This window comes from Nyctibius grandis, chromosome 7, assembly GCF_013368605.1.
Source record: "Nyctibius grandis isolate bNycGra1 chromosome 7, bNycGra1.pri, whole genome shotgun sequence".
Classification (NCBI taxonomy): Eukaryota; Metazoa; Chordata; class Aves; order Nyctibiiformes; family Nyctibiidae; genus Nyctibius; species Nyctibius grandis.
Genome location: NC_090664.1, coordinates 26,337,945 through 26,349,623, shown reverse-complemented (window position 1 = coordinate 26,349,623; position 11,679 = coordinate 26,337,945).

Sequence of the window (11,679 nt, the reverse complement as noted above, 5' to 3'; positions counted from 1 at the left end):
CAACAAAATAACAGCAATGTCCGCACCAACTAACAAAAAGGAAACACAAGCCTTCTTAGGCGTTGTGGGTTTCTGGAGAATGCATATTCCAGATTACAGCCAGATTGTACGCCCTCTTTATCAAGTGACCAGAAAGAAGAATGATTTTCAGTGGGGCCCTGAACAACGACAGGCTTTTGAACAGATTAAACAAGAGATTGTGCATGCAGTAGCCCTTGGACCAGTCCGTACGGGACAAGATGTTAAAAATGTGCTCTACACCTCAGCTGGGGACAATGGTCCTACCTGGAGCCTCTGGCAGAAAGTGCCCGGGGAGACTCGAGGTCGACCCCTAGGATTTTGGAGTCGAGGATACAAGGGTTCCGAGGCCAATTACACCCCAACTGAAAAAGAGATACTGGCAGCATATGAAGGAGTTAGAGCTGCTTCAGAGGTAATTGGTACTGAAGCACAACTTCTCCTAGCACCTCGACTACCAGTACTAGGCTGGATGTTCAAGGGTAAGGTTCCCACTACCCATCATGCAACTGATGCGACGTGGAGTAAATGGATTGCATTAATTACGCAGAGGGCTCGAATAGGAAACCCTAATCGCCCAGGAATCTTAGAAGTGATCATGGACTGGCCAGAAGGCAAAGACTTCGGAATGCCACCAGAAAAGGAGGTGACACGTGCTGAAGAAGCCCCACCATATAATGAACTACCAGAGGATGAGAAGCAGTATGCCCTGTTCACCGATGGATCCTGCCGTCTTGTAGGAAAGCATCGGAAGTGGAAAGCTGCTGTATGGAGTCCTATACGACGAGTCACAGAAGCCACAGAAGGACAAGGTGAATCAAGTCAATTTGCAGAAGTAAAAGCCATCCAGCTGGCTTTAGACATTGCTAAACGAGAAAAGTGGCCAAGGCTGTATCTTTATACTGACTCATGGATGGTGGCAAATGCCTTGTGGGGGTGGTTAAAGCAGTGGAAGCAAAGCAACTGGCAGCGCAAAGGGAAACCTATTTGGGCTGCTAAATTGTGGCAAGATATTGCTGCTCGGCTAGAGAAACTAGTCGTGAAGGCACGTCATGTAGATGCTCACGTACCTAAAAGTCGGGCAACTGAGGAACATCGAAACAACCAACAAGCGGATCAAGCTGCTAAAGTGTTCCAAATAGATTTGGACTGGGAACACAAAGGTGAACTATTTTTAGCTCGGTGGGCTCATGACACTTCAGGTCATCAAGGGAGAGATGCAACATACAGAGGGGCTCGTGACCGAGGGGTGGACTTAACCATGGACTCTATTGCACAGGTTATCCATGATTGTGAAACATGCGCCGCAATTAAGCAAGCCAAACGGTTAAAACCTTTGTGGTATGGGGGGCGGTGGTTGAAATATAAATATGGGGAGGCCTGGCAAATTGACTATATCACACTCCCTCAAACCCGCCAGGGTAAACGCTATGTGCTTACCATGGTGGAGGCGACCACCGGATGGTTGGAAACATACTCTGTGCCCCATGCCACTGCCCGGAACACTATTCTGGGCCTCGAAAAGCAAATCTTGTGGCGACACGGCACGCCAGAGAGAATTGAGTCGGACAATGGGACTCATTTCAAAAACAGTCTCATAGACAACTGGGCCAAAGAGCATGGCATTGAATGGGTATATCACATCCCCTATCATGCACCAGCCTCTGGGAAAACTGAACGGTATAATGGGCTGTTAAAAACTACCCTGAAAGCAATGGGGGGTGGAACCTTTAAAAACTGGGATAAGCATCTGGCACAAGCTACCTGGTTAGTTAACACCAGGGGATCTATCAATCGAGCTGGCCCTGCTCAGTCAGACCTTCTACATACAGTAGAAGGAGATAAAGTCCCTGTGGTGCATGAAAGGAATCTATTGGGAAAAACTGTCTGGATTGTTCCTGCAACGGGCAAAGGTAAACCCATTCGTGGGATTGCTTTTGCTCAGGGACCTGGATGTACTTGGTGGGTGATGTTGCAAGATGGTGAAGTCCGATGTGTCCCTGAAGGTGATCTGATTATGGGTGAGACTACTTAAGTCTGAACTGCATGTTGTTGCTGCATAAGTGTCTTTTAGGTTAAGACAGTGGTGATGCGACCGGAGCTAGCTTCATCAAGTGGCGTCCAGTAACCTCCTCGAGTCTGACATCTTTAACCTGCAACCCGTGGGCACGAACCATGACAAAAGAGAGACTGCTAGCCAGAAAGACTGCTGAGAGACTGCTAACCAGATGGAAACCCACAATCCTGAACCAAATGAACTTGATGGACTTTTCGCATAAAGATGAATCATAAACTAGTGATATGTATATCTGTATTTGAAAATGAAAAGGTAGTGGTGATCTGAGTATGACATGAATGGTATGGAATAAGGGGTGGAATGTCCTGGTTTGGCCCAAACCAGGCCAATTAGTCTTAGAGAAACCAAGGTCACTGCTAAATTCCTCACTGCTTACAAGTGAAGAGCCGAAGGGGGTTGTACCTGCAGGGAGGAGTGGACGGGGCAGGTGACCCAGGATTGACCGGCAAGGTATTCCATCCCATACACGTCATTCTCACTTTCCTGCTTATCACTAACCCACTGCCTCCTGGAGGTGTGGCCCAGGAGGGAGGGGCCCTCCTGTCTCCCACTGATTGGTACCAGCTTTGCCAAATCTCCAGTTAAAAGCCTGCAGGTGTGATGGCAGGGAAGCTACTGCATTTTCCCCTCTGCCCGTGCTGGGGAGAGCTTTTGCATTTTGCCCTCTGCCCGTGCTGGGTGGAGCTACTGCATTTTCCCCTCTGCCCGTGCTGGGTGGAGGTACTGCCTTTTCCCCTCTGCCTGTACTGGGGGGAGCAATTCTGCCTGAGGAGGATTTCCAAGCTCTTGATCTTGGTTTTGTACATATTTGTATATATTTGGTTATTTCTATTATTATTGTTATTATATTCTTTTTCATTATTATAGTTTATTAAAACTGTTTTAACTTTCCAACCCATAAGTCTCTCTCCCTTTTCCCTTTCCCTTTCCCTTGGCGGGGGGGGGGGAGAGGGTTAACAGAGAGCATCTGCCACCTGGTTAATAGCTGGCCCAGCTTTAAACCGTGACACCAGGTAAGAAAAAAAATGAACAATGCCAGCTCAGTATTTTCATCATGGGAACTGAATCACCTAGAGGCTGAAAACAGGTATGAGTCCTTGGTTATTTTTGGTGGTATATTCAGATATAAAGCTAAATTTAACAGAAATTAACATGATTCTGACATTCTTCAAAAATATACACCAGACTTTTTTCAAAAACAATACTTTCTGTGTGTTCTGTTGAACAAATACTACACTCAAAGCAGTGTAATTATGTTAACAATAGAAGACATCCTAGAAGTGTAGACAGCAAAAACATAGAGGAAATGAATGGAAAACAAAAGCTTACAAGGCTTAATATTTTATACACCACTCAAAAATCACAGCAAGAAACAGTGTACAAAAACCTAAACATACTGAAGTTTTCTCAGCTGAGAAGTGAAATACTAAGATCTAGCTACATATCCAAATATCTAAAAAACTATTTTGTAGAATATGAATACCCTCAAAAAAATTCACATGAAAACAATAAAATTACCTACATAAACAAGGCTTTAAAGTCAGAGAGTACGAACTTAAATGGCTTCTATTTTTTGTGATATATGTATAGATATGTGTTATAAATTGTAATTAGAACAACTAATTCGGTGGTATCTCAATCTAGATAAAGACCCTTGGAGTCAAAGTAATTATTATGCCTGTAGGCTCTAAACACCTATGTTGCTTTGTGGACTTGTTTAATGACTTACCCAGGGTTCCACAGAGAATAAAGCACAAAGCCTTTGCTTCTTACAGCCCAGACTGGGTCTTACCACTAGATCACCTTGCTTTTTCATTAGCAAATGAAGCACAGAGTTCTTAAAAGTCATACTATGGAAATTATTGCTTTCACTTCAAAATACATTGTTCATCTACAGAAATAAAAAAAAAGAGGTAACTACATTATTCAAGTTAGTAATAGCAATGCTGAAATTATCATATAGCAAAGCTCATTTTAAGCCCTTTTATTCACAAGTTCTAGCATCTGAGAGCTTATTAAAATGACACAGGAAACAAACAGGCCTGGTTTATGCTCCCTTCGTATCCTCTTTTCTTCAATGTCAGCACAATTTACAAATGTTTTCTGTCAGCTTTTTCCCTTCATGCCTCTTCTCCACTGTCATCATGCACTTTGTTTTCATCAGTCTCTCTGCCCTTCTCTGACTGTAGTAACTAGATTTCTCCAGCTCTAACATCCTATTAAAGACGTGTACAAAATATTTATGTTTGTCTGCCTTCCCTCCTGAAGCACTGACAACCTACTGGTTTGAAGCCCAAATCACCCACTGAAGATTTGCCAGGCACTTTCTCAGCTTCCTGTCTAAAATCATCGATACCCTGTTTCTGGTCATAAGAAGTTGAAGGTGATTCCTATTTTATTTGAAAAGGATGTGAAGCCTTTCACTGTGGTTACTCAGATTCCAAAGCCTTAAGAGAAATTAGGGCAAAGAGTCCCTGCCATCTTTCTGCCTCCAATGAGCTTAGTCAAGGAGCTGCTTCTATGTACACACTCAGCAAGGCTGCGCGTTGTTAATCTGGTTGAAGTGTTAAAAGCTTGTGAGCAGCTATAGAGACAAAGCTAGGGGGATTGAAACCTTCCTTTGTGCTCTATCAGTGCAATGCCATTTGCATGCTGAATGCTTTTATTTCTGTCCCTGTCCCCCAACGTTGTCAATAGCAGTGGAATATCTTTATTTTCAGAAAGTTAATTCCAAAAAAGAAGTTATAAAATAGAGAGGGGTATTACAGAACTGAAAATGCCCCTCAGCTGGACTCTGCACTGGACCTGGGGAGTATAACACTAACCTCAAAGCAGACTCAGTTTATATCCTAGAAGTGTCAGACAATTTGTCAATAGAGGAAGAACAGTTACAGCTGCCTGCAGGCAGAAGAATGTAGCTTTTGGATCTTTTATTAAAGCTTTCCCCCTTATTCACTATGTTCGTTTTGCCTACAGCTCAGTCCACAGCTTGCTGTTAGCAATGTACTGTTGCCTGACCTCTATAACGCATGAATTTTAGCATCGTAACACGCTAACAGAAATACTTTTTAGCCTGGTTTCCTAAGAAAGGGAGGTTTGTACTGTAATGCATAAATATACATAGATTTTTCCTTTACTCCCAAACGAATATATGTTTTGATTTCCACCAATTTTTCAAAGAATTACAAACCTTACTAGTATTATATTCTTAAAACGTTTGTGAAATACATGGTTGGTTAGAGGCAAAACTCACTAATGCCTCCCACTGAGCTCAATTCTCATTAGAAAACAGAAAGACAGAAAGAGTATGAAAACTCCAACCATGGGGTGCGGGGAGGAGCAGAGACAAACACCCTTTAATGATAGTTTTCACTATATTAAGTGTGAAGGGAATTCAACCAAGAGACAGATTTTTATGAAACCATGCTTAATTCATTTTGCTGCCAGCAGAACTCCTGTTGATGTCTCTGTGCTGCATCACCCAGCACTGAAAAATGTTTCTGTCACAGTGAAGGGCGCTTTAGTGTGTTTCAGGCTTTCTGACAAATATTGTTCTCAACATGCAAATACTTCATCCTTATTCAGCTCTTTGAAATCAAATTTCAGAGTAAGAATCAGTCCAGAGAAAGAGAAAGCTGAATGCAAGAACTTTGGCGAATGGAAATAGAAAGATAAAAAGAAGAGTTAAGCAAAGAAAACCAGTAGCCAGTAAACTGCAATTCAGAATTACTATTTTCTTCAGTTTAGAAAACTTCAAGGGAATAAAAGTGTTTGGTATTCTTTTGAGGCTATTAAAAAGAAAATATAATTAAGCAAACCTTTTTGTTTTACTAATGGAGGGCTCCATTTAGTCATAAAAGCCTCAATGTTGCTATTACGTGCAGAGATATTCTTTCTTGTATACTTGTTGGATCTGACCTTATAATCTGAACCAAAATATATAAAACAAATTATCTCCCAGGAAAGTTCAGAAATTCATTTAGGTCACAGTATTTAATAAATAAAGTAACATTCTACTTTTGTAACAGTTTTCATTTGAAGATTTGAATGTACTTCAAATGACTTCAGTAGTCAAAAAAAAAAACATGTCTGGACTGGTAAACAGAGTGTTGCCCCTGTCTAATGCATTCCAACACTTTCAATATGCCTTTACTACAGTTTAGTCAGATTCTAAATTCCTAAAAGTGTTTTTTCAAAAGGAATTTAAAAGTCAACTAGAAAACATCTCTATGTTGTTTCATTTAGGCTAATTCCTAATTCTCCAATTTTTGTTTGGCGCTTTTTTGAAAACATCTTTAACTTAGTCTTCATGTATATCAATGTGTTCCACTTCCAAGTAGAATATGGATTAAATTTTAGTCTCATTAAATTTGCCATATAAGCGATTCAAATGCATACTATAACTTTCACTCTGAAATTCTATTTTTATGTATGTCTTGTTTTCCTCATGGTTTCATGCTCGGCCTCTTATTTATCTGACTAGGTGTGACTCATGGTATTATATTATTTTTTCAGTACTTTAGAGTTTATGAAGCATTTGCCTGTGCAGATGTCTGAACATATTGCTGCACAAACCCAATATGAGTTTCAGACTTTTAACAATATGGTACTGGGTTCTTCAGAGAATAATTTTTAAATTAATAGTTTTCTGTTTAGGGTGTTATGTAACTGATATAAATTACTTATACTCAGTGCTGAAATACAAAAGAAATCTGCGGCTGTATTATGAGTCTAGCAGCATATAATTAGTGTTACTTACACTGAATATATCTGTATATTCATACTGGTTCACGTAATGGAAGAGGAGGAAAAACAATGTAAAGAATTAAAAGGGGATGGAAAAGGGAAAAAGTATAACAAGGGAAATAGAATTTTATATAACATCTTATACTTGTGTATACATATACACACAAAATTATTAGCAATAATAAATATCTGGCATTTGAAATAAGACTTCAGAAATTCACAAGCTCATCTGAGTACATTTTGGTCCAACAATTTTCAATGGGTGCAGAGGCTGACCCTCTCAATACATCATTCATTTGAAGTGCATATTTGTTGGCCGAGATATAATTGACTAGTAATGTTAGGCTAATGCTTGACATGTTAAGCTCAGCTTCAGTTTTTCATGTGCATGCAGACTCTGTTGCTCTTATTTTACCCAAAATGAACAAATCTCTATAGCATCTGAAGATGCTATAAGACTGAAGAGTCTCCTTGAAGAGGAGACTGAGGGGTGACCTCATTAATGTTTATAAATATGTAAAGGGCAAGTGTCATGAGGATGGAGCCAGGCTCTTCTCCGTGACATCCCTTGACAGGACAAGGGGCAATGGGAGCAAGCTGGAACACAGGAGGTTCCACAGAAATATGAGGAAAAACTTCTTTACGGTGAGGGTGACCGAACACTGGAACAGGCTGCCCAGAGAGGTTGTGGAGTCTCCTTCTCTGGAGACATTCAAAACCCGCCTGGACGCGTTCCTGTGTGATATGATCTAGGTAATCCTGCTCCGGCAGGGGGATTGGACTAGATGATCTTTCGAGGTCCCTTCCAATCCCTAACATTCTGTGATTCTGTGATTCTGTGATCTGCTCTTTGTGAACTATATTTATCCCAGTTTATCCAGTATCAATGGAGGAACGACCATAGGCAGAGTACCTACAAGCACACGTCTCTAGAAAGAACATACTAAAGATATTAATAGTTCTACCTAGTATGTCCAGGTACGCTTTGAAGAAATAGGTAGAATGGGTTGTGTTGTCTCACTTGGCAGACTAAAAAAAAAAAAAAATGCATGCCAGACTGGAGCTAGAGATAACAGCGGGAGACTGAAGTGACCCTGGGAAAGTCAAAGCTACCTGGCTTGCTGCACACAACTTCAAGCACGATGTAACCACAAAAAAAGCAGGTACAGGACTCGTCAGGGATTTTGACTGTGTGCTTTGGCAAATGCTCACAGCAGGGTGTGCTCTGATGTTCCTTTTAGGAACTCCCTTATAAAGAAAGGGGGAGAATACGGGAAAAACCTAGAATACAGCAAGGTAAAACTTTCATGAAGATACAGGAAATCTATGACAGAAAACAATAATGATTAACAAAAAGTCACTGGATATAAATTATAGATAACTAAAGGACAAGCTCTGAGGAAAAAGAAAAATGAACAGGAGAAACAAAAGTACTAGGATCACAGAAAGAAAACTATAATTGATTTTCAAGACCAAAACATATTTACTGATCATGGGAATTCCTGATGTCATGTTCAACCTAGGACAGGTCTCCATTTCCGCCAAATTCCATGCACAGCTTTCTCTATCTGCCTTTAGACAAACCAACTCGTATCTCCTTCCTTGCATCAAGGGGATTTTCTGTATAGAAAATATTGCATGTGGTGCCAGCATTCTTATTTATTATAATACAAGCTAGATGAAACAAACTCTACAAGGATACAGAGCCATGCAAAACCTTAAATCCTAACCAAGGAGGATAAGTTGCTTGATTTTCAATACTCTTCAGATTACATGCACTTTAGCGTGCTGTTTCTCTGCTTTCCAGCCATAAATCCTGACACTGTAAGGTTTTGGGTTTCTTTGCAATTTATATAGCAGACTCCACTATTTCACTTTGTCAGTCTGCCTGGTATTATAAGAAAAACTTGTGAGCTGCAATACCATTAATCATGCTTAATCATGATTTAAAGGCCTTATGTAATAAAGAGCCTATTATGTGTCTGGCAAATTATTTTAAATACATAATTATACTGATTAAAGTTTAGAAAACAGAATAGCCTTACTATTACTAAGAGTTCATCTTGGTTCAATTGCTGCCTTTAATGCCTTTGCCTACTAGTGTTAAAAGGCTTTCTAACAGGAATCTTCTATATAGATTGTATCCTGGATCACTCCATCTATTCTCTTCAATAGATAGCTAATGCCCTATGAAATGCAAAATTTCTTTTTTGTGAAAACTGTCTCTGATTGATAGACTCAGATTTTGTTAAAAGAAATACATTAAGGGAGATGTGATATGCTTCAGTAACAATGTAAGTTTTAGAGGGAATCGTGCATCTTCTATAGCAATCTTAAGCCTTGCAGACCTTTCAGCACAGTAGGCATCCATCCAAGAAATTTCCCCTTAGTAAGAACAAGTTGAGCATTATTTGTTCAAGATGACACTCGCTGGCAGCATTAAAAGCAGACCATTGTTGGCACGAGATAGTGATGTGCTTCTTAATTAAAGAAAGAGTTCTGTTTTTTGGTTGGTGGGTTTTTTTTGATATTTCTGAAGCACTGAATGTAGTATCTATGAAAATAAAGGTGTAAGAGCACTTGCTGCATAAAAAACTCAGCACCATAGTCCCATAGAAAAACATTCTTGCTAGTCTGGATTTTATTGTAGGTTTTTTTCAGGAACTACACATTGTACCAATCAAACAACATTTAGCTTGCTTCTAAAGCACATACAGACAGTTAGACCACTTAATGGATGATCATAAATACCATTATTGCCATTATAAGACATGAGTATTTGACATACACTGGCTCCTTGCTGATGCTACTGCCAAGTTATTTGTGCAGGAAGTAAGGGTGAAGCAGCAGCTATGGAAGTTAAGCACATCACTTTTAACGTTTTACATTGCCTGTCAAACAGACAGACCAGCCATTGGCATCTCAGCTTGCAAAGGGGAAATAAATGTACACCTTCCCTACCATTTCTGTCAGCATACTAGCAGCCAGGAACATATCACCAGTAAGCTCCATTGGAACAGTATAGGGACCGACTCCAAAAGGGAAAATGAACTAATATGCACATGAGTAGGTACTGTATTAAGTAATGAATTAGTGGAATATGCACCTATAAAAAGAAGTATGAAACCTAATTCCTCCACATCATTCACATACAGCTTGGACAAAGTAAGCGTGAATGTGAGAAGCCACTTTCTTGACTTAATCTTAGTGTTAAATTTCCCAGCTGATTTGGCATGCAATATTTGTATATGCAAGCAATTACAAGGGCAGAAATAAAATTAAGTGTAATTAGAAACAATAGAAGAAGGGTTATTTAACATCTACATACATTTTAAAACCCTCTTATCAATTTTATAAATGACAGACTCTTTCTTTAACCATCAGGTCCACTCCCCCCCAAAAAAAAGTAATCCTGGTCTCATGTTAGGAAGACAAACATCATGAAGGAAGTTTAGACGTGAAATTCCCTTGTACATCGTCACTAGCTGAGGCCAGTGGAGGACCAGCCTTATTCACTTCAAGTGTCATTCGGATCACTCAAACATGACTCACACCTCTAAGACATAGAATATGTTTGGTGGTAAATATTTGATAATGGCAACATACATCCTTTTTCCTTCCCCTGGCATTTGTAAGAGAACAAATCCTGACCTGTATCATTATAACTACATCAGAGTTTCAATATATATTTTGTATACACAGGGCTAGAGGTTGAAGACTTTCACAAGAAATAGTCTTGAATTCTAAGCTGTACTTTTAGATTTTAAACCCACATTTCTCACATCCCAGACTATCTTATTATCCAGTCTTTGAAATATTATGAATTAAAGCAACCTTTTTTTTTTCTTTTTTTTTTTTTTTTTTTTACAGTTGAAACTGAGCCTCTGTACTCTAAGCATAAAAAAGGCAAAGCAAGTTTGTTTCTAATGCAGTTTTGATTTCTGGTTGTGCTGCAGTGCAAAACGTTTTTGCATTTTACTTCAGAGTCAGGAAGGGGGAGGGAGAAAAAACAATCAATAAACCCCCCACAAATATCAAAAAGCTCAAGAACCCTTGGCCTGAAACAGTAGTTCAGTGAGGAGGACTGGATCAGAGAAGAGATTGCTTGCTTTCCCACTAAGCCAAATAAATTTGTATGCCTTGCTGGACTGTGTCCTAGCTTCAACAGGAACAAAAGAAAAACTTCACCTAATCTTGCCTCATGGTTAGGGCATCTCTTGGGCTATAGGATCTCTAGGTTCAAGTCCCATGAGGTTCTGGTCATCTAGAATAGGAGGAGCCTTTGCTTCATGAATGTTACAATCCAAGGTTATTGCATAAAAAGCATCAAGTGTTTCCTCCTCTGTTGCATTCTCAGAAGATAGCTCCATATTTGGACTCAAGCAAGGAAGAGGCTTGGAAGGGAAGCTGCTGAGGCACGCGTTTATGACTGCTATTCTCTACTACGTGGCTTTAGTCTGCTTCCCATCTGGATGAACCGAGTAATTTTCCAGAGGTTGTTTGGGGTTTTTTTGTTTGTTTGGAGGGCGGGGGGGAGGGGGTTGGTTTTGTTTGTTTGGTTGTGTTTTTTTTAAAGTAACAGAAAGAGATGGTATTTTTGTCATCTGAAAGCCTCTCTCCGTTACCTCATGATGAATCTATTTTCCTAATTTAATTCATGGTCTATAGGGCAATTCAATTAGCTTCATCTTTGATCATCTCTAAGAATGACTGCTGTTAAATTTGCAACATTTCCTTTGTCCAAATGATCAGGGAAGCCTATAAGATTAATTGAACATACCTTGCTTTGGCTGAAAGCCAATATGCATCCATCAGTTTCTAAATTATATTAATTTGTT